At 40.2% G+C, this 23,907-nt stretch overlaps 1 protein-coding gene across 2 annotated transcripts in view; it reads left to right on the top strand.

The window, feature by feature from the left end:
* Window positions 1-23,907, top strand: part of SAE1 (SUMO1 activating enzyme subunit 1) — an 803,581-nt gene that overhangs the window by 550,228 nt on the left and 229,446 nt on the right. The gene's annotated exons all lie outside the window — the stretch shown is intronic.

The raw sequence follows: 23,907 nt of genomic DNA, 5'->3' as shown, positions 1-23,907 counted from the left end.
GCGCACTGCAACTGTGGTCCCACTTCACAAAGGCGGTGCCTCCACCGACCCTGGAAATTACCGGCCCATTAGCTTGACAAGCCTTATCTGCAAAGCCATGGAGAGGATCATAATGGACCTCATAAATAAAGACATAGGGAATTTGCAGACTTTGGATCCATCCCAGTTTGGCTTTGTCAAAGGCAGATCATGCCTTCTAAACTTGGTTGACTTTTTGAAACAGTCACCAAAGCCATTGATGAGGGAAAGGCAGTCCATACAGCCTACCTCGATCTGGCGAAGGCCTTTGATACAATACCCCACTCGGGTATCATTGAAAAACTCATCAGCTTAAATGTTAATCCATACATCACAAGATGGGTTGCAAACTGGCTGAGTGACAGAACCCACAGGGTCAGAGTTGCTGGCGCCATGTCAGACTCAAAGCCTGTCACAAGTGGTGTACCACAGGGCTCAGTCCTGGGCCCACTCTTGTTTGGCATCTACTTTTCAAGTACAAGCAAACACAGGAGGGTTATGGCTGACAAAGTTTGCAGATGACTGCAAACTGGGCCATAGTAGAAAACACATCTGACACAGATATCCTTCAGAAGGGTCTCACAGAAGCGGATAACTGGTGCCAGAGCCATGGCCTAAAGTTAAATGCCAAAAATGCATAGTCATACCCTTCGGGAAAAACAAGGTTACCCCTAGCTACCAAATAGGTGGCAATCCACTGAGTACAGAAGAAGTTATCAGGGACCTGGGGACCCAGGTTGATAGTAGTCTGTCATTCGACACCCATGTAGCTAAAGTAGTTAGGAAGACCTTCTACATTGCCCACCTTATCATGAAGGGATTCTCATCTAGATCAAGGGAGGTCATAGTCTCCCTATACTCATCACTCATCAGACCAATGATTGAGTACAATGCCCCATTCGGAATGTATCTGACCCGACACTTGCAGCAGCTGGAGAGGCCACAAAAGTTCCTCACCAAAAGGATAAAGGGTCTCAAACATCTGTCCTATGCTGCCCGACTGAAAGAACTCCAGCTCTATTCAGTCGCACCGCTTGCTCAGAGGTGACCTTTGCCTAACATACAAGGCCATGTCAAACCCAGATTTGATGAATATGCTTCACCTCAAAAATCTAGATCCGTCAGAGCCACAAGGCGGAGACGTAAACCTCGACACGGCTATTAATAGGGCGTGCTGGAGGGATAGATTCATCACCCAAAGACTCCTATGCTGTGGAATAAAATCCCGGTATATGTGAGGCAGAGCACCTCGCTGGCCTTGTTCAAGAGAAATCTTGACCAATGGATGGGAGATCGCAGATATACCCCAGGGATTACCTCAGTGTCACTGCTCAACAGAGGCACAGCAAAATAATGGGTATAGTTCCCCATACTAAAGGGGTGGCGTAAGCCACAAAACTATGGGCTAGGCTTGTAAATGCCCTCGGGCAGATAGCCTAGTATGAACCTATGAACCTATGAACCTATGACTGCAACAGTGAAACACGAAGAACATAGTACAGTTGTGTACACTTGCCATAAATGTAGATGTTCGAGTGTATTCACTGTTGCAGTCCAGGTTACCCTCCCACCATCCCCCTCTCATTCTGGAGTTTATCTTTCCTTCTCTATCTTCTACAACATATGTGGTGTATTTGCTTGTAGATGAAGGAAAAGTTTATATTGATGCATGTACATATATATATATATATATATATATATATATATATATATATATATATCTTTTTTTTTTTTTTTGCTACCTTTTGGGGGGCACCTGACATCGGGGGCAAGAAAAACTAAAGAAAATGGTGTCGGTTGCATGTTTTATACCCCTAACGACCTGACGTCATGGAAGAGAAGACAGCAACTGACGCAGGACCCAAGACTTTGGAATTCAGGCCGACTGAGGGCAACCTGCCAGCAGGATTACCCAAATGTAATGACTGCAACAGTGAATACACTCGAACATCTACATTTATGGTAAGTGTACACAACTGTACTATGCATGTCTTTGTGATGTGGGACGAAACTGGAGCACCTGGAGGAAACCCATACAAACGCAAGGAGGACATGCAGATTCTGCACAGAAGGCACCCAGCCGAGAATCGAACTGGAGAACCTCTTGCTATGAGGCGACAATGGTAACCACTTCACCATCCTAAACCACCATATGTTTCCTTTTTCAAAGACAGAGTATTTCTGAGGACAAATCCTTCTTTTATGCGTAAGTGGCCACAGAGATGAATATAAACCAGTCCATTCATCTTTCAGTTTTCTTCTCTAAATATTCCAACAAAGGTGAGTATGTGCTTCTCCTACTTGATGTTCATAGACATTTGGGTTTGTACCTGCACAGGACAAAGGAACATAAGAAATCTGAACAGCTCTTCATCTTTTTTTCTCCCAACCGGTTAGACCTTGCAGTGTCAGAAGTAACTCTAACCAAATGGATCACTAATTGCATTTCCACCATTTACTCCTGAAAAGGTCTACAGTTGCCCATCCACTGAAGGCCCACTGTGCTAGGTCGATGCCTACTTCTTTGGCCTTTTTGAGTAGAACCTCTATTGATGAAATCTGTGCTGTGGCAACCTGGTCTAAAGAAAGAAGGAGTGCAGGAAGAAGTGGGAGATGGAAAAGACTGTATAGAAAACCAAATACTTGACACACCAAATACTTTAATGCAAAGCTTTTGGGTCTACACCCTACATCAGTACATAATAAAATCATTCTTTTCAAACTTTAAATAGGAGAAATAATTAATCACATGATACAGCCAGCCTAATTACCTATCAATTAAAATTTAAAAAGACAGATAATAAAATATAGTATAAAACTTCCATACATTTAACCTAAAATCCAACTATACTCAAAATTACAAATAACATTAATAAATGCATATAGCGTAGTACATTTAATCATAAAATAAAAATTAATAATACATACAACACATATAAGGAAAACATCCTTCCATAGTTAATAAAATCAAATACTCTTTCTCTGCCTTTCCAGCAATACTGGCTTAAGACTAACAGCATTATTGAGGCCAGGTTTTACGTCTGCTTGTAATCTAACTTTCCACTCGTACTCTTTCAGCTCCAATGTATTATTCATATCTCCCTTCCTTACTCCCATCTCGATAGTACACATAGCCCTAAACTTTAGATTGTTAGATTACAAGCAGACGAGTATTTGATTTTATTTGTAATTTTGAGTATAGTTGGATTTTAAGTTAAATGTATGGAAGTTTTATACTATATTTTATTATCTGTCTTTTTAAATTTTAATTGATAGCTAGGTAATTAGGCTGGCTGTATCATGTGATTAATTATTTCTCCTATTTAAGTTTGAAAAGAATGATTTTATTATTTACTGATGAAGGGTGTAGACCCGAAAGCGTTGCATTAAATGATTTGGTGTGCCAAGTATTTGTTTTCTGTAGAGTTGTATTCTGAAACAGTATCACCTGTGTTTGATTCAGATGGAAAAGACTGACCAGTCTAGGAAGGACTACTCGTTGGCTAACATAGAAGCTAAGAAAGAAGTTGTAATAGCAAAGAATACAGCATCGGAGGCACTCTACCAGCTTCTGGAAAGTGACTCAGTAAGTGGCACAAAGAAACTATATCAGGTTGCAAGGCAAAGGTGGTAAGATAAAGAAGATAGTCAGACACCCTTCAAAAGGGATGCCAGCAACATCCTGCTCACCAGTCCACAGGACATCAAAGGCAGATGGAAGGAGTATTTTCAGCAGCTTCTGAATGAAGAAAACCCCACAGAAGCTGTACTGGCCAAGAAACGACCTACAATGAGAGAAGAAGAGGAGCCCACCCTTGAAGAAGTAAGAACAGCACTAAGGAAGGTGAAGTCAGGGAAAGCAGCAGGCTCAGATGAGGTTACAACAGATATGATAAAGATGCTGAGTGAGATAGGGGAGAAATGGCTCCTGTGTGTTCTAATAGCAGTATGGAGAGAAAGGCATATTCCAGGTGACTGGAGAATAAGCATACTCTTGCCAATGTACAAGAACAAAGTGGACATCCCCAACTGTGGGTGGTACAGAAGCATCAAACTCCTGTCACATTGCATGAAAGTTCTGGAGAGGGTGATTGACTAGGAAATGAGCAGTTCAGATTTAGATCCGGATGCAGCATGTTTGACCCGATGTTTACAGTGAGACAGATACTTGAGAAGAAGCAAGAGATGAGTGTCCAACTGGGCATTCCTACACTTGGAGAAAGCCTATGACAAGGTCCCAAGGAAGCTGATCTGGGCAGTACTGCTGTGGTTTGAAGTCCCAGAAACATTGGTAGAATGAGTGCAGGCTATGTACAAGGACTCAGTGACACAAGTGCAAAAAGTGATTGGCCTCACTGAAGGGTTCCCATTGGAGTGGGTGTACACCAGGGTTCAGCTCAGAGCTCACTGCTGTTCATACTGGTGATGGAATACATTAGCAAACAGGTTGGAGGGGACAAAACAAGGTTGCTGTGTGCAGACAATGTGGCATTACAGGCAGACTCTGAGCTAGAATTTCAGTAAAGGATAGGTGAATGGTATGCAAAACGGAAGGCACATGGGATGAAACTAAGCACAGGTAAGACATGGTAATGGCAGCAAATTGGGGAAATCAGAAGAAACTGAGAATAGAGGTAGAAGGGAAGATAGTGGAACAGGTAAACAGCTTCAACTATTTGGGAAGGCTGGTTGGGGAGAAGGAAAGTCTGAATGAAGAGGTCAAAGCTAGAATCAGAAGGGCGGCAGCCAACTGGTATAGAGTGTCAGATGTAGTCTATGACAGAAGAATGCCAAAGAAGCTGAAATGTCAGGTGTACAAGACAGTGTTGCGACCAGTACTACTGTATGGTACAGAAACCTGGGCAGTAAAAGCAGAACACAAACGACATGGCAAAAAAACAAAGACCAAAACCACTGGCACAGATCCAAAACACTTTTAATTCTCTAGCGCCTCGGTACAAGACCTTCAAGGAGTAATAAACCAAAAAACAGTACTTTATATACAAAACCAAGAAGACAATTATTCAGTTACACAATTACTTAAACATCTCCAATTAATCTCCCCATTTAGTTTCACAGGGACCATTGTACCATACTTTAAAATAAAGACAGACTCTTGTAAGTTATTCTTTAAGAAAAATCTCATCTTCATTTTATACATTTATCTGTTCTAAAACACTACCTTGTAGCAATAAAAAAACACTATTATGTTTGTCCATAAAATGAGAAGCTATAATTTTGTCTTCACTCTGATTTTTGATGTCCCTGATGTGCTCCATTAATCTTACTTTAAATGTTCGTTTTGTCTCTCCAATATAGAAGAGATTACATGGGTATCCCTCTGCTATTGTAGGAAAATTGTCCTTTAGGTGTAAATCTAATCTTGTTAATATATCTAAAGGAGCACACTACATGCTTACAAACAGAACAATTATTACAGCATAAAGTGCCAACAGTCACAGGAAAATTACTAATATTAACACTTGGTAAAACAAAATTACCATGTACTAGCATGTCCTTAAGATTTCTCCCATGTCTGTTATGACATTAAAGGTTGTTTATCCAGTATTTTACACAAGTCTTTGTCCTTCAAAAGAAAATTCCAATAATATTTTAATATTTTACAAATTTCTTCACTTTTAATATTATAAGTAGAGACAAAATATATTTTTCCTTCTTGTTATTCCAACTACTATTGTATGTCCTACTGTGTTTCTTTCTAGTTGGATTTTCACCTGACTCCAGCTCTAAATAAAAGCAGAACAGTTGAAGAAGCTTGAGATGATGGAAGTGAAGTGCCTGAGAAGGGTGGTAGGATGCATACTGTGGGACAGACGAAGAAATGAGGACTAAGAGCAGAAGCCAGAGAAGCTCCAATTGCAGAAAAGATCAAAGAGAACAGATTACGGTGGTTTGCACATGTGCAGAAAAGCAGAATGCAGTCTGGTGAGGAAGATTTGGGACACGCAGGAAGATGGTAGGAAGCGAGGATGTTCAGCAAAGAGGTGGATGAATTGTGTGAAAGAAGATCTGCAACAGTCAGGCATGAGTGTTGAAGAAGGCAGGAGTGTGGCACTGAATTGCGAGAGTTGGCGACAGTTAACACAATACCCTGTGTAGGAAAAGTGGGAAAAAGAGGGCTGATGATGACTAACCTTGTCTAAGTCACGTACCTTTGTTTTGCATTACAAATTGGATATAGTTTCCAAAGACAGAGCATCTTTTGGCTCCACAGTGCTCCAGCCTATCCTTCCATAGGGGCCACCCAGGAAATCATGTAGCTGGGGACTCTTAACACAGTGGTGAGGAAGAATGAAATGGACAATGTCAGATTTACGTGTTACGTACTTAACATATCTTGGTATCTGTGTTGTCCTATTTCTTTCTTTCTCACATCCCACCCAGCCTTCCCCCTTCCAGGAAGTCTAAAGGTATCTAGAGGAATCAGAGCTTCATGGATCTCTAACTTGAGTTCCAGTTGAAGGCATTATTTTTGTGTTCATATTTGTATTATTTTGTGTTCATATTTGTTATTTTCATACCTTTTTCTCCCTTTGAGGCAGTAAATTTAATCTGAGGAGTTAGAGGAGATGCAGGGCATTATGGGAATGGGAGAAGCTTAAGATTTGTATCATCAGTCTTTTGGAATGGCCGGTTTGGATCTGATATTGGATCTAGTGACCCGATGGTATGGAAGAATGAAATAGGACAACACAGGTACCAAGTTATGGTAAGTACATAACTCCTAATTTCCCAATAGGCTAGCAATCTTCCATTCTTCTCATTCATTGAGTTTACTTGAAAAGCTACTACGAGTGAATTGGGCATAATTTATAGACGAGAGCTGCTTTTTCTAGGGTTAGTTAGAATTTTTGAGTGTGGATGAGGGGTGTCTTATTTTTGAGTTAAAAAGCTTAGTGTTTGATAGCTGACCAGGAGAGCAGCCCTGTACCTTTTTCCATGGTATGATGGTGACAAGTGATGATTTGAAGTATACATAGTGCTGTTGATTTAATGAGTATCAAGGATGAAGTAATGGCATATTTTAAAATTTTGATGATAGAATTTGGATGGTGCCCTTTGAATTCTGGAAGTGCAGGGCTTTGTTGTGCCACATCCTTCAGCTGTGATACTGCGGTGTTGATATGGCATAATACCCATTGGTAAGTCAAGACCCAGAGTTTCCTAAAATGTTTGGTAGGGATACCAGAGTGATTATTTTGTAATGCAGTCTCTGTTGAAAATGATGACAGCTCCATTCTGCCACTTGACATTATTTTGGGAATATATGGTCTGTTAGACTGCCTACTTGGGGAACAGCCATGTTGGAATGGTAGGGCCAGATGGCAGACCTCTTACAGAAGTATAGCCACTACTGTGATAAGGATGATTGTCTGGTCTTTGAAACAAGATGACTTGATGGTCATACAGAGCTGGGTGCTTTATAGTTGATTTACTTGGGGATTTGATGAGATAAAATGACTACTTTTAACATAATACGTGGGAGATTTTGCCTTGACAGTTTAACTCATCACAATTAAGTTGGGGAACAATTGACTCAAATATACCCTCTAACTCTGCTTAGTGAGTGAACTATTTTTGTCACTGGGAAGTAAATCTCTGATATGATGAGTATTTTTTTTTCAAAAAATATTGAATTTTCATAACATAAACAAACTGTATGCAAAGAGAGGGAGACTGAATAAAAGATACATTATTAATTACATTTAGTATATCCTAACATAAAAATCTTAACAATTTAGCTTTGATACCCATTGTTGTTTGTTTTGTCTAATAGAGGTTCTAATCTAGTCCAACATCCAAAATCAGATCTGGTATAATCAGTTTTTCTTACCTTAATAGCTAATGTTGCATTTTATTTGGATAAAATAGTAACTAGTTTAGTAAAGTCTTTGGACAGTGGAGAGAGAAAATGTTTCCATGTTCTGATAGCAGCTTTCCTGGGAACTGCTTGTAGTTGCCAGAACATTACTAAATGATCGTTTTAACACGTGTAGACATAGGCATCTACAGAACAATTGTGGTTCATGTTACCCTACAGTTCTCAGCCCACAATGCTTTTAAACAAATTGTGTAAATCAAACCAACATTTTGTAATGTCTCAAATTCATATAACTGTGTATCCAGTCAGCTTTCACTGTTTTCTTTCATGCCCAACAACAACAGGAGTTATCAGATTCATAGATTTTCTTTTTGATTTTATCTGGGATTCCAAAGATTCTGTGAATATAGTTTTTTTAGTGTATGCCAGTAGATGCTCCACTTAATCGTTTCAAAATGATCAAAATTATTTTTGTTCTTCCTTTAGGTCAATTAAACTGTTTGTTTAAAAAAAAATGCCAATAGTTCTTTTTATGTAGTTGCTGTTATTTAATAAAATAATTTATACAGTTTTGCTAAAATTGTTTTAGAACTCCGTAATCCTTTGATTGTAGCAGACAAACTACAAGTTCAGGATTTTTTTTTCTTGTATTCTGATAAAGCTGATAGCTTAACTTTAAAACTTATTTCATTTTGCAAATCAAGAATCCAGTCAGAATTATTTGTATTCATGTTATCAGTTAAACTGTTCATTATTATTGTTGTACTTTTTTGAAAGCAGTCTGGTCAGTGAGTTAAATTTGTGTTTTTTGAGTTTCATATTGGCTGAGTTAGTGGTATCAATGAAATTCCAAGTATTTTCAATTGGAAATAATGTGAAAACATTTCATTATTATGAGTGATGTATAAATATGTAATTTCTAATGCTCTTACAGATGCCAGATGTATAGTTTTAATGATCTATATGAATATAATTTGAATGAAATATAAATATATCTGTTAGCTGGCATAGTGGGTTAAGGCTGTGAGCTGTAGTTTCTGTGATACATGGTTTGATTCCCTCACCCCTCATTTGCATAAAATCTCTGACTTTGAGCAAGTCACTTACCCAGGCATTGCTCCTGGGTCACCCCTGAAAATGAGCTGTTTGTTTAGTGAGCCTACCTCATTAATAAATGAATATTTTGGGGAATTGGGGATGGTATAGGTACCTCACAGATACAAGATACATGGTTTAATTCTCGCCTTTGGTCGCTGTCTGTTTATTGGCTAGGAGTGTAATAGTCTGACTGGCCTAGTATTTACCTAAGAACCTATGAATGAAATTTTGTAGCATAACGTCTGTTTCTTAAAATGCCAAGAAATTTTGTTGTTTACTATGTCTAGTCAGAATTTACATTATTTTCAATGGCAGATACATATTTCTTGAATTCTCTTTCACTGAACTTGAAAAGGCATGTGTAACCATCCTATTAATGTTTTAAATAAAGAAGCTATTGTATAAGAATTAATATCTGGAAGACTTGGTTCACTCTTTTCCCAAAACTTATATGATTTATGAAAGCTGTTTTGGATTTTGATGGTACCAGAGAAATGATAATAGTGTCTTGTTTAATTTGCTTATTTTTTATCTGGAATGAAATATGTCACTTTACTTCCAGTCTTTCTTCAAATGAGAGTAATTCTTTGTTCCATTTCTTAATATAAATATTTCTACTGAAATACCATTAAAATTATTATGTATAAATTTAAGTCAGCTGAAAGCTTAATTGCCAAATAATTTATTTTTGATTGATCCTAATTCAGTCTGTATTTCTTATCTAAGTTCAAATTAATATTCTGATGCAGTAATGTTATTTAACTTTTATTCTACTTATATTTCATTTTGACATATCTTAAAAGTGTTTAATGGAGTTATCAGTTGCTTGAATTGATTGGATCACCAATTGTCAGTGATATCTCTCAGAAATTTGGATTCCTTCAATTTTTTTGATTACTTGTATGATTGAAAGGATTCTATATTCAGGGCAAACATTAAAGGTGATAATGGGACAACCTTGTATTTTTTTTCCTTTTAAACTTGTGAAAGTAAGGTACCTGTTTAACATATTTTTGGATTAAGATACAATCCTTTAATTATAGCTAAAAATCTTTTGGAAAACCCAAAATGTTGTAGAGTATTAAGTAAAAAATTCTAGCTTACTATATCAGAGGCTTTCTTTATGTCAAAATTAATGCTGCTAATTTCCTCTTATTTATTTGCATAGCCTAATAAAGTAATTATTTTTCTGGTATTATATGCTATTTTTTAATTGTAAATCCCTTATGATCTTTATGAATTTAAACTTTCATTGTATTATTTAGTCTACATGCTAATATTGAAGTGCATATTTTATAATCTTTATTTAGTAAACAGGTCTGTATAAAGAGGTATGATCCGATTCTTTACTCTGCTTTATTACTAGGGAGATCAAAGAATGCATCCAGGACTTTGGGGATCTATTTCAATGTTTGACTTAACCGAAATGCTATAGATTAAGGAAACTATGTAAAGGAAATGTATTATAAATATCTGGCATGATCCCATCAAATCCTTTACCTTTTCCTAGTTTTTTTGTATTTGGTCCTTTAATTCTCCTATCAGTAAAAAATTTCATTTAGTTTTAACATTGAACTTTAAGTAATTTATTATTAACTTTTCATTGGAGGAGTTGATATCTTATTTTTTCATTATAGTACTTGCTAAATAGCCTTAAAATTTCACCTATTTCTGCAGTTTGTGATTTCTTATACAAATTAGCTTGCTGCTGTTAGCTATTTTTTTGTAAACCCGTGGGCATCATCGCATTTCAATAATTTCTACTTTTTCTTGAACTACTCTCACTTCATGAGATTTCTAGTTTTTACTTTGAGTATTATATCTTGGTAGTTTTTGTTTATTTTTTTATTATTTCTGATTCTTATCTTTTCTTTGCGACTTTTTTTTTTTTTTTTTTTTTTTTTTTTTACTATTTGTAGTTTGTTTTGAGTATTTTGTGACACCAGGACTTCATTTTAGTACTTGAGTGATTTCTTAGGGAATACCGTAAAATAATTTTGTTAACTGTTTCATTATTTACTTTAATTAAAGTTTCTTTGAAATTTTCCAATTTAGTTGTTTGTGGTGGGGTTCTTTTAATGGTAGGGCCTTCCTAGTGTTCAGTGTTAAACTGAAGCCTATATTATAGACTTTAAGAGGAAAGACAATGAAGTTTGCATTGTTTTATTTTTCAAATGTAAGATGCAATATATATATATATATATATATATATATATATATATATATATATATGTGTGTGTGTGTGTTTCTGTCAGTTATTGTTTGTGTTCTATAAACATATGAATAATGTTTGAAAAATAATGAGTCTTTGTTTATATATTCAGTAGTATCTTTCAAAAATAAATTGGTAATCCAATTTGTAATGCTGTGACAGAAGCTATAATTTTAGGTTTGGCCTTTGCACTACTGCCATGTCATACATTTTATAATTGAAATGACCTGCCACTATCAAATTACCTTTTAAGTTTTCCGGTAAAATTTCCAGGTGTTTTGCCACTTTAACACCTATGCCTGGAATCCATTAAAAATCTGCTACAGATATGATTATGATATAATACAGATTATGTTGATATACAATGTTGACAACTGAAAACATACCTTTATTAGCTGTTATTTTATTGAAAATGTTTAGCATAATAGTTTTATTCCACAAGATGGTTGTGCCTCTTTTCTTGTTTTATAATGTTGATATTTTTACCTCATAAAATAAGCATGTTTATATGTACAGGAAGATCCGAGTTCCTCTTTTGTTGGTCATAAGTTTTTGGAATGGTGTTTGACAAATGGCTCTAAGTTGGGAATTTGAAGATTACAGGAACATCTAGTTTAAATCACAGTTTTAAAAATAAAATAAGCTGTAACAATTCATAGTCTGGCTGTCCTAAGGATGGGATATTTCATCACGTTATGTAATGGTAAAGTTGGAGTTATATTTTCTTATTTTTTTAACCATCTGTTAGGATATCATTAGGACAGAGAGTACCTATATAGATTATAAATCTTCCTCAAAATGAAGTTGTAATGACTCTGTGTGAAATAATAAATGTAGGTTAAGGTGTTGTCTCTTCACACTGATGTGGGCAAGCTTAGAAGCTGCCTAGGAAGCAGGCTGGCTACCCTTGCAATGGAGCCATCATAAGACGGGCAGCATTTATTTGTAATCTGGGTAGTGGAAGCACTGTATTAGATAGTACAATTCAACAATATTCAGTAATACTATTTTCTCTTAAAGTTTGAATACATAATTGTAATTTGTTTGAGTTCTTCAAATTTTGAATCTGTAAAATTTAAAAGTCTTATATTTCTATAATGTGGAAAATATAATGATCAGTAAAGATATGTTGAAAGTGGTGGTGAAAGATGTTTCAATTTGTTAGATGATTCATGGTGTAGAGCCTGTGCTGCCAAGGTCAGTGGGGAAGATCTTTAAGTATGCTTTGATTGACAAAGTTATTCTGTGTTGCTGTTGTATATTTTATTAATAAACGGCAAGCATCACATTTGATGTGGCAGGAATTATAACTTGACAATAAGTGAAATGATATCTAGACTTTTTGATGGGTATGCAGTACGCCAGTTATGCTTTTGTTAATGTAAACTTAATTTTAATATGAGATTGGAATGCATCTGTGGCTTTTCTTACTATTCATCAGATGCGTTAATAAAGTTAAGGTCATATATAAAGCATACGGATAGTGTGTGTGTGTCTGTGTGTGTGTGTGTCTGTGTGTGTGTGTGTGTGTGTGTCTGTGTGTGTCTGTGTGTGTGTGTGTCTGTGTGTGTGTGTGTCTGTGTGTGTGTGTCTGTGTGCGTGCGTCTGTGTGTGTGTTTTCTGTGTGTTTGAGGAAGTTCTAGAATGGCATCTTTTTTTAAGAATGGTCTTTCTAGGTCTGCTGAAGTCTAACTTTTTAAATTTGCAGGAGTATTTTAATATGTTTATTTTAGCTATGTTTAATATAATTCCTGCCACATCAAATGTGATACTTGCTGTTTATTAATAATATATACAGAATTTGGACATTCTCATAATTTAAGTATACAGGCACACATACATTTAGTGGCTTTTGTAGTGCTAGAAGCCAAAATTGATTTGTGTGTCCAGATTAATTATGCTGTTAAATTGCTTCAGTATTCCTTACTGTTAAGAGCTAATTGCAAAAATTAAATTGATTTGATCACATAATTCTTCAGAGTTTAAGGAGTTTTGTAACAGTGGGACAACATTTATCAAGTTTTTGACTGCATGTTACAGAAGTTTAAACAAAGACGACTGGCACATTTCTTTCTAATTGCTGCTTAGACAGTTAAATAATTGAGAAATTGGTTTGTCATTGTTTTTATATGGTATTTAAAGTTACTTCTGTTTCTGTTGTTTCTCACATTTGTATTTTTTAAAAGATAAATGAATGACAAGATTCAGAAATTGAATATTAGGCTTCCTTCGGGGAATTTCATGAAGTTATTTTTGTCTGACCAGGAAAGTGACCATAAAGATCTGCAACCAGAATCTTTGGAAATACAGAATGTTTGTGATTGGACAAAAGGGAAATGACTAGCTAAAATACCTTAAATGTGAAGTCCTTGGGGGATGTACGTTTTTTTCTCCTATCCATGTTTTGCTGAACCATCATCATGTTAGTCAAGTTGGTAAGGACTGTGCTAACATCCATTGTGGGATATTTTAAGCCTAGCCAATTTCCCTTTCAAAAGTGAGAGACCTGTACCTTGAGGTTGAGGTAAATATTTTAGCCATTATACCTACTCCCAAGTTAATCCTGTTAAAGCTATTTTTTCCCCCATTATAAGTCTCATAGTTCAGCAGTGTAAAACAGAAAGAAGTCACCATCCTAATCACTGAATTTTATAAATTTCAAGAATGTCATTCTTATCAATCGAGAGAAGCGGTTTGTCCCAGTTTGATGATTTTCCAAATGTTTTTTTCTTGAAGTTTATCAGTCGTTTTGATTCTGTTTTCCACTAATCTTTGTATTTGAACTACTAACATGTTGATACTGTTACTGCAGAAATTACATTCATGATGTCTTTATTTGGGTCCACTTTTAAATCCCGAAATACCAAAATCTCGAGTTTTGAGATACTGAATTCCAAACATCGAGATTTTGGTATCTCGAAACTTAAAAGTGGACCAACCCCCCCCCCCCCCACAGCTAAAATGATGTGTTTTCAGGGGGCCAAGCCCCCCTGCACCCACCCTGCTTAAATATACCAACTCCGAGAGTGCCCTACAGTGAAGAGAATGGTAAGTGCAACAGCTGCATTACAGATGTTTTTCATGTTTCACTGTTGCAGACATCACATTTGGGCTATCTGCATGCAGTAGCCCTCAGTCAGCCTGACTAACAAAGTCTTGGGTCCTGCATCGGTTGCTGTCTCATCTTCCATGATGTCAGGTAGTCAGGGGTATAAAGCATGCAGCCGACGCCATTACATCATCTTTCTTGCCGTACGGTGCCCGAAGCAGAAGCAGTTCACAAGTGCCGGTCAGCCGACTCCTGAAATTTTTGATTTAGAGTTTCAGAACCAAAGTCTTCAACTAAGCTAAGAACTCCATTGGGGAAACTTTTTCTTGCTCTAAACCGATGTCAGTAAAAGTTAATAATTGTACTTCTTGTAGAAAGCAAATACCTCATAAAGATTTTCATTCGTACTGCATTCCTTGCTTAGGCCCCGACCACGACGTACCTCGCTTTCGGTTTTGTGCCATATTTAAACAATGAACTATTCGCCATCGGTTTATTTACGCTTCTAATTATTTTGGTACTCTGTTCAATTATCCAGATATGGATTTGTTAAGCCACCCGACTACTGATATTCCGAAAAAACGCAAAGATAAAGACAGGGACAGACTGCATAGGTCCAAAGCTGCTGACGATGCTTCTTCTAAGCTAGTCGTCAGTTCGCCGGTACTCAGTGAGGTGCTTTCGCAGCCCCTGATTCCCGCTACTTCAGGTTCACAGGCCTCTATTGAGACCCATTCAGAGTCTGGTATGCCGTGAGATGTTTCAACTGTGGAACCTGTGGATGTCTCTACCTTGGATGGATCCGGAGTCACTGTGGAGGCACCGGCTTTTGAGGGTGTATTCAGGCCTACTGACTTGCATATTAAACCGATGCCTTCTTCTTCTTCTAGGCCTAAAACTCGATCCATACCTAGAAAACCGACACCCAGACCGCACGGTCAGGCCTCTATGCCTAAAAAACAAATGATAAGAATGGCTGAAGACCTTATTACTTTAATCAGGGGAAGCCACCCTTCCCCCTCGAAGAGACTTAGGGCTGAGTTTGCTTATGATCTTCTGATCAGGACTCTGAAATTTCTGTTTCCTCTGATGACCAGGATTTACCCTTATCTACCTATGAGGATTCTGTTGCAGAGGACTCTATTCTGTCTGCTTCCCCTCCAGAGGATTTTTCTTTTGGTGAAACCTTGCATACTCTTAGGGAGCATTTTCTCTGGGAAAGCCAGGATTACTCTGACTCTAAAAAGAGGCTTAGGGATTTCTTACTCCTGCCCCAACACAGGCCTTTAGCTATCCCCCCTGTACTGGACATTGTTGATGATGCCTTTTCGGAATCTAGCTTGGCCCCTGACTCCTTTACCTCCTGCTCCCAGAAAACCTGACAGATATTACAGGGTTCCTGACTCTCTCAAGTTCCTCTCTAAAAATCCTACCTTGGATCCTGAGACCATTTCACAGGGACCCAAGGGCATTAAGGCTACTACTGCCAAAAATCCTACCCCCTCTGATAGAGATTCCAGGGTGCTGGATAGATGGGGTAAGGTGTACACTTCTGCAACCTTGGCCGTTACGGCCTTAAACTGCCAGTTTCATATGTTGAAGTATCAGCAGCATATTATTGGACTGCTTAAACAGAAAATTATGTTGATTCCTGACTGTGCTGAAAATAAAGATTTACAGGATTTAATGCATTTTGCTGAACAAGTTGGAAAACATACTTTGCAATGTGGTTTTGATTCACTAGAGGCATCTTGCAGGGCTGCTGTCACTGGGTCTGTACTTAGAAGGCATGCTTGGCTAAAGGAGCAATCTTTGTCAGATCATGTCAAAGCTAAATTTCTGGCTGCTCCCTTAAGCCAAGACCGCCTGTTTGGCAACAAAGCAGAAGTACTTAATAAGATGGAGAAAAAAATCGAAATCTATGCAAACTGTTAAAAGATTTCCTGCAAGTACAGAAGTACTTAATAAGATGGAGGAAAAAGCTAAATCTATGCAAACTGCTAAAGATTTCCTGCAAGTACAGCCTCCCAGATATAGTAGGCATTGGCCCTCTAAAAATTGGTCCTTTCCTGCCGCTTCCAGGCCTTCTCAGTCCAAACCCAGAACCAGCAGAACTCCCAGGCTTCAGTCCCAAGGTACTCACATGACTAAGCAGTGGGGGGCTCCCACTTCCAAAGCCGGGAGTGGTAAGACTCCCCCCTATGGTAAACTGTGTCAGTTACTTAACTTTAAATCTTCCAAGCCCTGCACAATTGACTGTTCCTTTAGGAGGTAGGATTGCCCAACAGGCAAAAAATTAGGAACTCATTACCCAGGACAAATGGGTTTTAAATATAGTTTCCCAAGGATACAGATTCCACTTTCACGCCTTACCAACCCCAAATGATTGGCCAGATCTACCCCCAAATCAGTGGGCAGAGGTTCAAAAGTAAATTTTCTCTCTTAAGCATCAGGGCTATTCAGCCTGTTCCAGAAGAGGAAAGGGGACAAGGTTTCTACTCAAGACTTTTCCTGGTGCCCAGAAAAGACAACTCCTGGCGTCCTATCCTGGACCTCTCTATCCTAAACACATTTTTGGTGATCCCAAAATTCAAGATGTTAACTCTTCACCAGATACTTCCTATGCTAGGCAAGGAAGCTTGGTTGGCAACACTGGATTTAAAGGAAGCCTACCTGCACACCCCAATAAGGGAATCTTGTCGAAGATACCTACGCTTCAAAGCAGGCTACATGCACTGTCAGTTCTCTGCACTGCCCTTTGGCTTATCTACTGCACCCGGGGCATTCACAAAGTGCCTAGCTTCAGTCATTGCATTTTGCAGGCAAAGAAATATCCAAATATATCCATACCTGGACATTGTCTAATTCAGGCAGAAAGCCAAGGACGTACTATTGAATCATCTGGCTTTTGTACAGAAATTGCCAACTTCTCTGGGGTACACCATAAACGTAAAGAAATTACATCTTGTACCCTGCCAGCAAACTATTTCTGGGAGCAAGCTTGAACACAACTTCCCAGATGGCGTTTCTCACGCCAAATAAACAAGATGTCCTTCAAGGATGCATCTGCAGTCCTTGCAAATGGGTTGTCCTGTCCTCAGGCAGCCCTTCGGTTGGCCGGATTCCAAAGTCTGGGTCTGGCCTCGGCTGGTGTCGCACTTCACCCGACGTCATAGCTGCAGTTCTGCGGGTATAAAGGCATCAGCCGACGCCATTTTCCTAAGTCTTTCTTGCCGCGTGGCGCCCGAAGCAGAAGCTGTTCGCAAGTGCCGGTCGGTCAGAACCAGAGATTACTACTACCGAAGACTTCTAAAAAGCTAAGTACCCCGTTGAGGACTCTTTCTTGCCTCAGCCGATGTCAGAAAAAGTGAATAACTGTTTAACTTGTGGGAAACAATACCTCATAAAGATTTCCACTCTTACTGCCTACCTTGTTTAGGCCCAGACCACGACGTAGCAGCTTGTCTAGCCTGTGCTTCTTTCAACCGACGGACGCTTAGACGTCGGTCGGAATTTGCTGAGGAGTTTTTCGGCTCCGCTTTTGCTTACAATATGCCGTCGGAAACTCCGACTTCGCAATTAACTAAAAAACGCAAGGAAAAGGACCGACACCCGCGGTCTGCGGTTTCGGCCAAAACCGCGGTTAAGCCAACCGCGAGTGTCTCGGTTTCGGCTGAAACTGAGTCCACGGTTCTTCCTTCGGCCGAAAGCTTGCCTCCTACCGAGGCCTCATCCAGCATGGCTGAATCTGCTACTGAAATCCCACCTGCTCTTGCAGGTTCACAGGATTTTTCTGATACTATACCTTTAGATATATCTACTCCTGCACGTGGAGCTGCTAGGCCCCCTGCATCCATGTCGATTAAGGCTTTTGCCAGGGCTAAAGCAGCAAAATCTACCAAAACTGTGCCTGCTAAGACCCCCTCTCACAGGCCTAGCTCTAGTTCTCAAATGCTTAGTCTAGCAGAGGATCTCATTTCTTTGATCCGGGGATCCCAGCCTCACCCTGACAGGGCCTCTCACCCACCTCCAGAGAAGAGGCCTAGAGCAGAGCCCCTGAGCCAGTTTCTTCAGATTACTCCTCTGATGATTCAGATAATACAAACCCTCCAGAGGGCCCTTATTCTCCTTATGAGGACTCTGATGCAGAAGACTCCATTCCTTCTGCCTCTCCGCCTGAGGAATTTTCTTTTGGGGAAACCTTGCATGCTATGAGGGAACAATTTCAATGGCAGGGCCAGGATTTTTCAGACTCTAGGAAAAGGCTTAGGACCTTTTTGCATTTGCCACAGCATAGGCCTTTAGCCATTCCTCCAGTACTCACTGTTGTGGATGATGCAATTAATGATGCTTGTACTGCTCCTGATTCTCTTCCTCCGGCCCCTGCTAAGCCCGACAGGTACTACAGGGTTCGGACACACATTATCATTTGTATAAGGCTCCTTTTGCAGATCCTGAAACTATCTCCCAGGGACCCAAGGCTGTAGCAGCTACCTCTGCCAAAAACCCCCTCCCCTCTGAAAGGGAATCTAGGGCTTTAGAGAGATGGGGTAAAAAAGTTTACACCTCTGCTACTCTTTCGGCTAGGGCCTTAAACTGTCAATTCCACATGATTCAGTATCAGGAATTTATGTTAGATCAGTTAACTAAAAAACTGTCCTCGTCTGAACCATTAGACAAAAAATTGGTTCAGGAAATGGTACATAACATTCAGCAGGTCAGTAATCATTCTTTAAAAATGCGGCTATGATGCACTGGAGGCTTCCTTTAGATCAGCTATGACTGGTACAGTGATCAGAAGGCATGCATGGTTAAAAGAGCAGTCCTTACCAGACCATGTCAAATCAAAGCTCCTAGACGCTCCCATGGATAAGCTCAATTTGTTTGGCTCCCCTGCACAGCAGGTGCTGAAGAAGGTGGAAGAGAAAGCAAAATCTGTCCAGACAGTCAAGGATTTCTTACAGGTCCAGCCTCCAAGGTTTAGTAGGAACTGGCCTTCCAAGAATTGGTCCTTTCCAGACACCTCCAGAGCTCAGAGAGGCAGGAATAGGCCCAAGAGGCAGGGGTCAATCCAGAGGTGCCTACAGGGGCGTCAGTGGCAGCCTAACAACCAGCAGTACTGCCACAGATCCAGCCACCACCACTTCCACAGGACAATCACAGTGACTTGGCTCTGAGACCGCCTACCAGGGAACAACTAGAAGCACCCTTAGGCGGAAAGCTAGCCTTATTTTCAGTAAACTGGCATCACATCACAGGAGACAAATGGATTTTACAGACAATAGACCAAGGTTACAGGTTTCACTTCCATACTGTACCAAGGAAGAGAGGAATGCCAAACCTACCTCCAAATCAGAAGACAAATGCTCTACAACAAATACACCACTTACTAAGGATGAGAGCTATAGAAAGGGTACCGTCCATGGAACAAGGGCAAGGATTTTACTCCAGACTTTTCCTGGTACCAAGAAAAGAAAACCAATGGAGACCTATTCTCGACCTGTCCGCTCTAAACACATACATCATTGTTCCAAAATTCAAAATGCTGACCCTTCAGCAGCAGCTTCCCATGCTGGGCAAGGAGTCTTGGCTGGTAACTCTAGATCTCAAGGAGGCATACCTGCACGTCCCCATATGACCAAATTGCAGAAGATACCTCAGATTTCTTGCAGGATCAGAGCATTATCAATTCTCAGCATTGCCCTTTGGCTTATCTACTGCGCCCAGAGTATTCACGAAATGCCTGGCATCAGTAATTGCTCATTGCAGGCTTCAGGGAATTCAAATTTACCCTTACCTGGACGACTGCCTGTTACAAGCGGACAACAAAAACAAATTAGAAAAAGATTTGAAAAAGGTCATTCATCTACTGCAAGCCCTGGGATACACAGTCAATATAAGAAAGTCAAGGCTGATACCGTCCCAGAGGATAACTTTCTTGGGTGCAGAACTGGACACATCAAATCAAATGGCATCCCTCACAGCAGAAAAACAGAAGCAACTTCCTCTCTATTTCATGGCATTAACAAAGCAAAACCAGCTAACAGCAAGGAAAGTCCTGCAAGCCCTGGGTTACATGGCATCCTGCATAATATTGATTCCACATGCCAGACTACATATGAGGAAGTTACCTAAGGAATTTATGGTCTCAGCACAAGCACAGCCTAGAAACCCAAATTCCAATAATTCCATGCTTGAAGCAAGAATTCCAATGGTGGGCTCAGGCCTGTCAATCGAACAAAGGGATGCCCTTCCACAGCACTCAACCAAGCCAGACTATCACAACGGACGCCTCAGACCTCGGTTGGGGGGCACACATGCTGGACAAGTGCATACAAGGTTTATGGACTCAAGACCAGCTGAACCTACACATAAATCAAAAGGAGATGCTGGCAGTAAAACTGGCAATTCAGACATTCAGACCACTTCTTCGACAGGGTCAATTGCTGATAAGGACGGACAACACCACAGTTATGTGGTACATCAACAAACAGGGAGGCACACATTCATACCCTCTATGCCGGATGGCAATGGACCTCTGGAATGTGGCCATGAGCTTCAACATTCAGTTACAAGCAATATTTGTACCAGGAAAAGAAAATATACTAGCAGACATCCTAAGCAGAACTACCACGGATGCCCACGAATGGATGCTACATCCAGACATCTTCAAATCCATTACAGAGAAATGGGGACTACCAGAAATAGACTTATTCGCATCCCCACACAACCACCAATTGAAAAAATTCTGCACGAGGGCATACCACCCACTTGCTTGGAAGGTGGACTCCCTATCTTTCAGTTGGAAAAACCTGAAAGCATATGCATTCCCACCTCTTCCTTTGATGCACAAGGTGCTATTGAAGATCAAAGAAGACCATCCAAGGATCATCCTGATAGCTCCAGACTGGACGAGGCAGCATTGGTACCCATTACTGAGGAACATGTCTCGGGAACAAATATGGCATCTGCCCCTAGTTCCCTTACTGTTAACACAGAACAACTTCAAAACCCTGCATCCAAACCTGAAAACAATGCAGCTGGCTGCCTGGAACATTGCATAAGACAAAATAACCCTGATTTATCTCAAAGGGTTAAAGACATTATCTTGGAGGCTCGCAGACCCTCAACAACAAAAACTTATTCAGCAAAATGGAAAAGATATCTCATTTGGAGTGCAACAAAAGGAGTAGATGCATCAGTGGCAAACATAGCTAACATCCTGGAATATTTAGCAGAGCTTTTCCACAATGGTCTGTCTTACTCCTCCATTAAGATTCATGCATCAGCAGTTTCAGCAGAATACAACATGGATCCTCCAGTCTTTTCTCAACCTCTACTCAGACAGTTTCTCAGAGGAATTAAAAATGTAAAACCACCAAGGAAACCACCATTGCCTACATGGGATTTGAACTTTGTGTTAGAAAAGTTAATACTTCCCCCTTTTGAACCAGCAGCAACAGCAGAATTACAGTACTTATCTTGGAAGACTGCATTCCTACTTGCAATCACTTCAGCTAGAAGGGTTTCTGAATTACAGGCATTAATGGCAGTACAGCCCTTCCTTATCTTCCATCAGGATAGAGTGTCCATGAGAACTAATCCTACCTTTATGCCAAAAGTGGTCTCCAGAGTATCTTTAAACCAAGCAATACACCTGCCAACATTCTTCCCCAACCCACAGAACAGGGGAAAGATTGCTGCATACCTTGGATGTACACAGACAATTGCGCTACTACCTGGACAGAACCAAGAACTATAGAAAAACTGACCAGCTTCTGGTAGCATATGCCACAGGAATGGAAGGAAAAGCAATTTCAAAACAAACAATCTCAAAATGGATAGGAAATTGCATTAGATTTTGTTACTCTTTTCATGGAAAGGCAATTCCAGAAAACATCAGACCTCATTCCACAAGGGCTACAGCCACTACTACAGCTTTCTTACGAGGAGTGGCTACCAAAGACATTTTAGAGGCTGCTACTTGGAGCTCCGTGCATACATTTGCCAAGCATTATAATCTGCCTTTATACTCCAGATCCCGAGCAGGTTTTGCCACTGCTGTTTTGCAAGGGATCTTAAATACACCATAAACTCTTAGTGCTTCCTTAGTGCCTCCTCCCCCAGTTTGGCTATGGTATTCTACCCATTTGTAAGGACTGCAGATGCATCCTTGAAGGACATAGTACAGTTTTGTACCTACCATAAATGTAGATGTCCGAGAGGTATGCATCTGCAGTCAGGATTACCCACCCTCCTTCCCCTCTGTGGTACTCCTAGGGTATTTGCCCACCTTGTAGCTAGCTGGGGGAATCTATTATGGTGTATTTGTTTGTATATATGTATATACATGTTTATCTCTATCTGTTCTCTATTGTTTGGAAACATTTGCATTTTATCCAAATTTAGCCTTCCTAGAGGGCACCTGGCATCTGGGGCAAGAAACACTGAGGAAAATGGCGTCGGCTGATGCCTTTATACCCGCAGAACTGCAGCTATGACGTTGGGTGAAGTGCGACACCAGCCGAGGCCAGATCCAGACTTTGGAATCCGGCCGACCGAAGGGCTGCCTGAGGCCAGGACAACCCATTTGTAAAGACTGCAGATGCATACCTCTCGGACATCTACATTTATGGTAGGTACAAAACTGTACTTTCATTTGACAGCCTACTTCAAACTACTGGCCACAAAGACCCAGCTATCTGCAAGGAAAATACTGCAAGCCCTGGGGTTCATGGCCTCCTGCATTCTCCTAATTCCTTATGCAAGACTGCATATGAGGAAACTACAATGGTATCTAAAAAGCCTATGGTGTCAACATTCTCAGGATCTAGAAGCAATGATTCCTAGCATACCTTATCTACAGATAAAGTTCCTTTGGTGGGCAGAGGCCTGCCACCAAAACAAGGGACTGCCATTCACTCTACCCCCTGCCACCCAAACCCTAACAACAGATGCATCAGACTATGCATGGGGGGCTCACTTGGCAGGGAAGTGCATTCAAGGCAAGTGGAACCCAAGTCAAATGCACCTGCATATCAGTCAAAAAGAAATGTTAGCTGTACAGAATGCTCTGACAGCCTTCACGGACCACATTTTTCCAGGGCAGTTAATGGTAAAGACGGACAACACCACTGTTATGTGGTACATAAACAAGCAGGGGGGGGATCCACTCATACCCTCTCTGCAGACTAGCCATGGCTCTGTGGAACACAACATTGAGCTACCAAGTGCATCTACAGGCTCAATTCCTGCCAGGAAAGCTAAATACACTGGCAGACGAACTAAGCAGAAATCTCATAGACCCACACGAGTGGAAACTGGAACCAAACATGTTCAACATGTGGAGAAACAAATGGGGGAGCCCAGATATAGACCTATTTGCCTCCCCCCAGAACTACCATTTGGAAAAATTCTGCACAGGGACTCCCCACAAACAAGCTTGAAAAGTGGATACGCTGTCCTTCACCCTGGAAAAACTATCAGTTTATGCCTTCCCCCCTCTGCCTCTCCTCTCCAGGGTACTACTAAAGATCAAACAGGACAAACCAAGGATGATACTGGTTGCATCAGACTGCCCACGCCAGTACTGGGTACCCCCTTTTGCGCAGTGTGTCACTGCTGGCACCATGGCACCTGCCTCAGACCCCCTGCCCTACTGTCCCAGCAGGAGGGCCAGATTCTGCA

The sequence above is a fragment of the Protopterus annectens genome, chromosome 1.part0, assembly GCF_019279795.1.
Source record: "Protopterus annectens isolate FY-2018-M chromosome 1.part0, PAN1.0, whole genome shotgun sequence".
In the NCBI taxonomy this organism is placed as follows: domain Eukaryota; kingdom Metazoa; phylum Chordata; order Ceratodontiformes; family Protopteridae; genus Protopterus; species Protopterus annectens.
The sequence above is the reverse complement of the archived record's forward strand: the minus strand, read 5'-3'. Positions and strand labels throughout refer to the sequence as shown.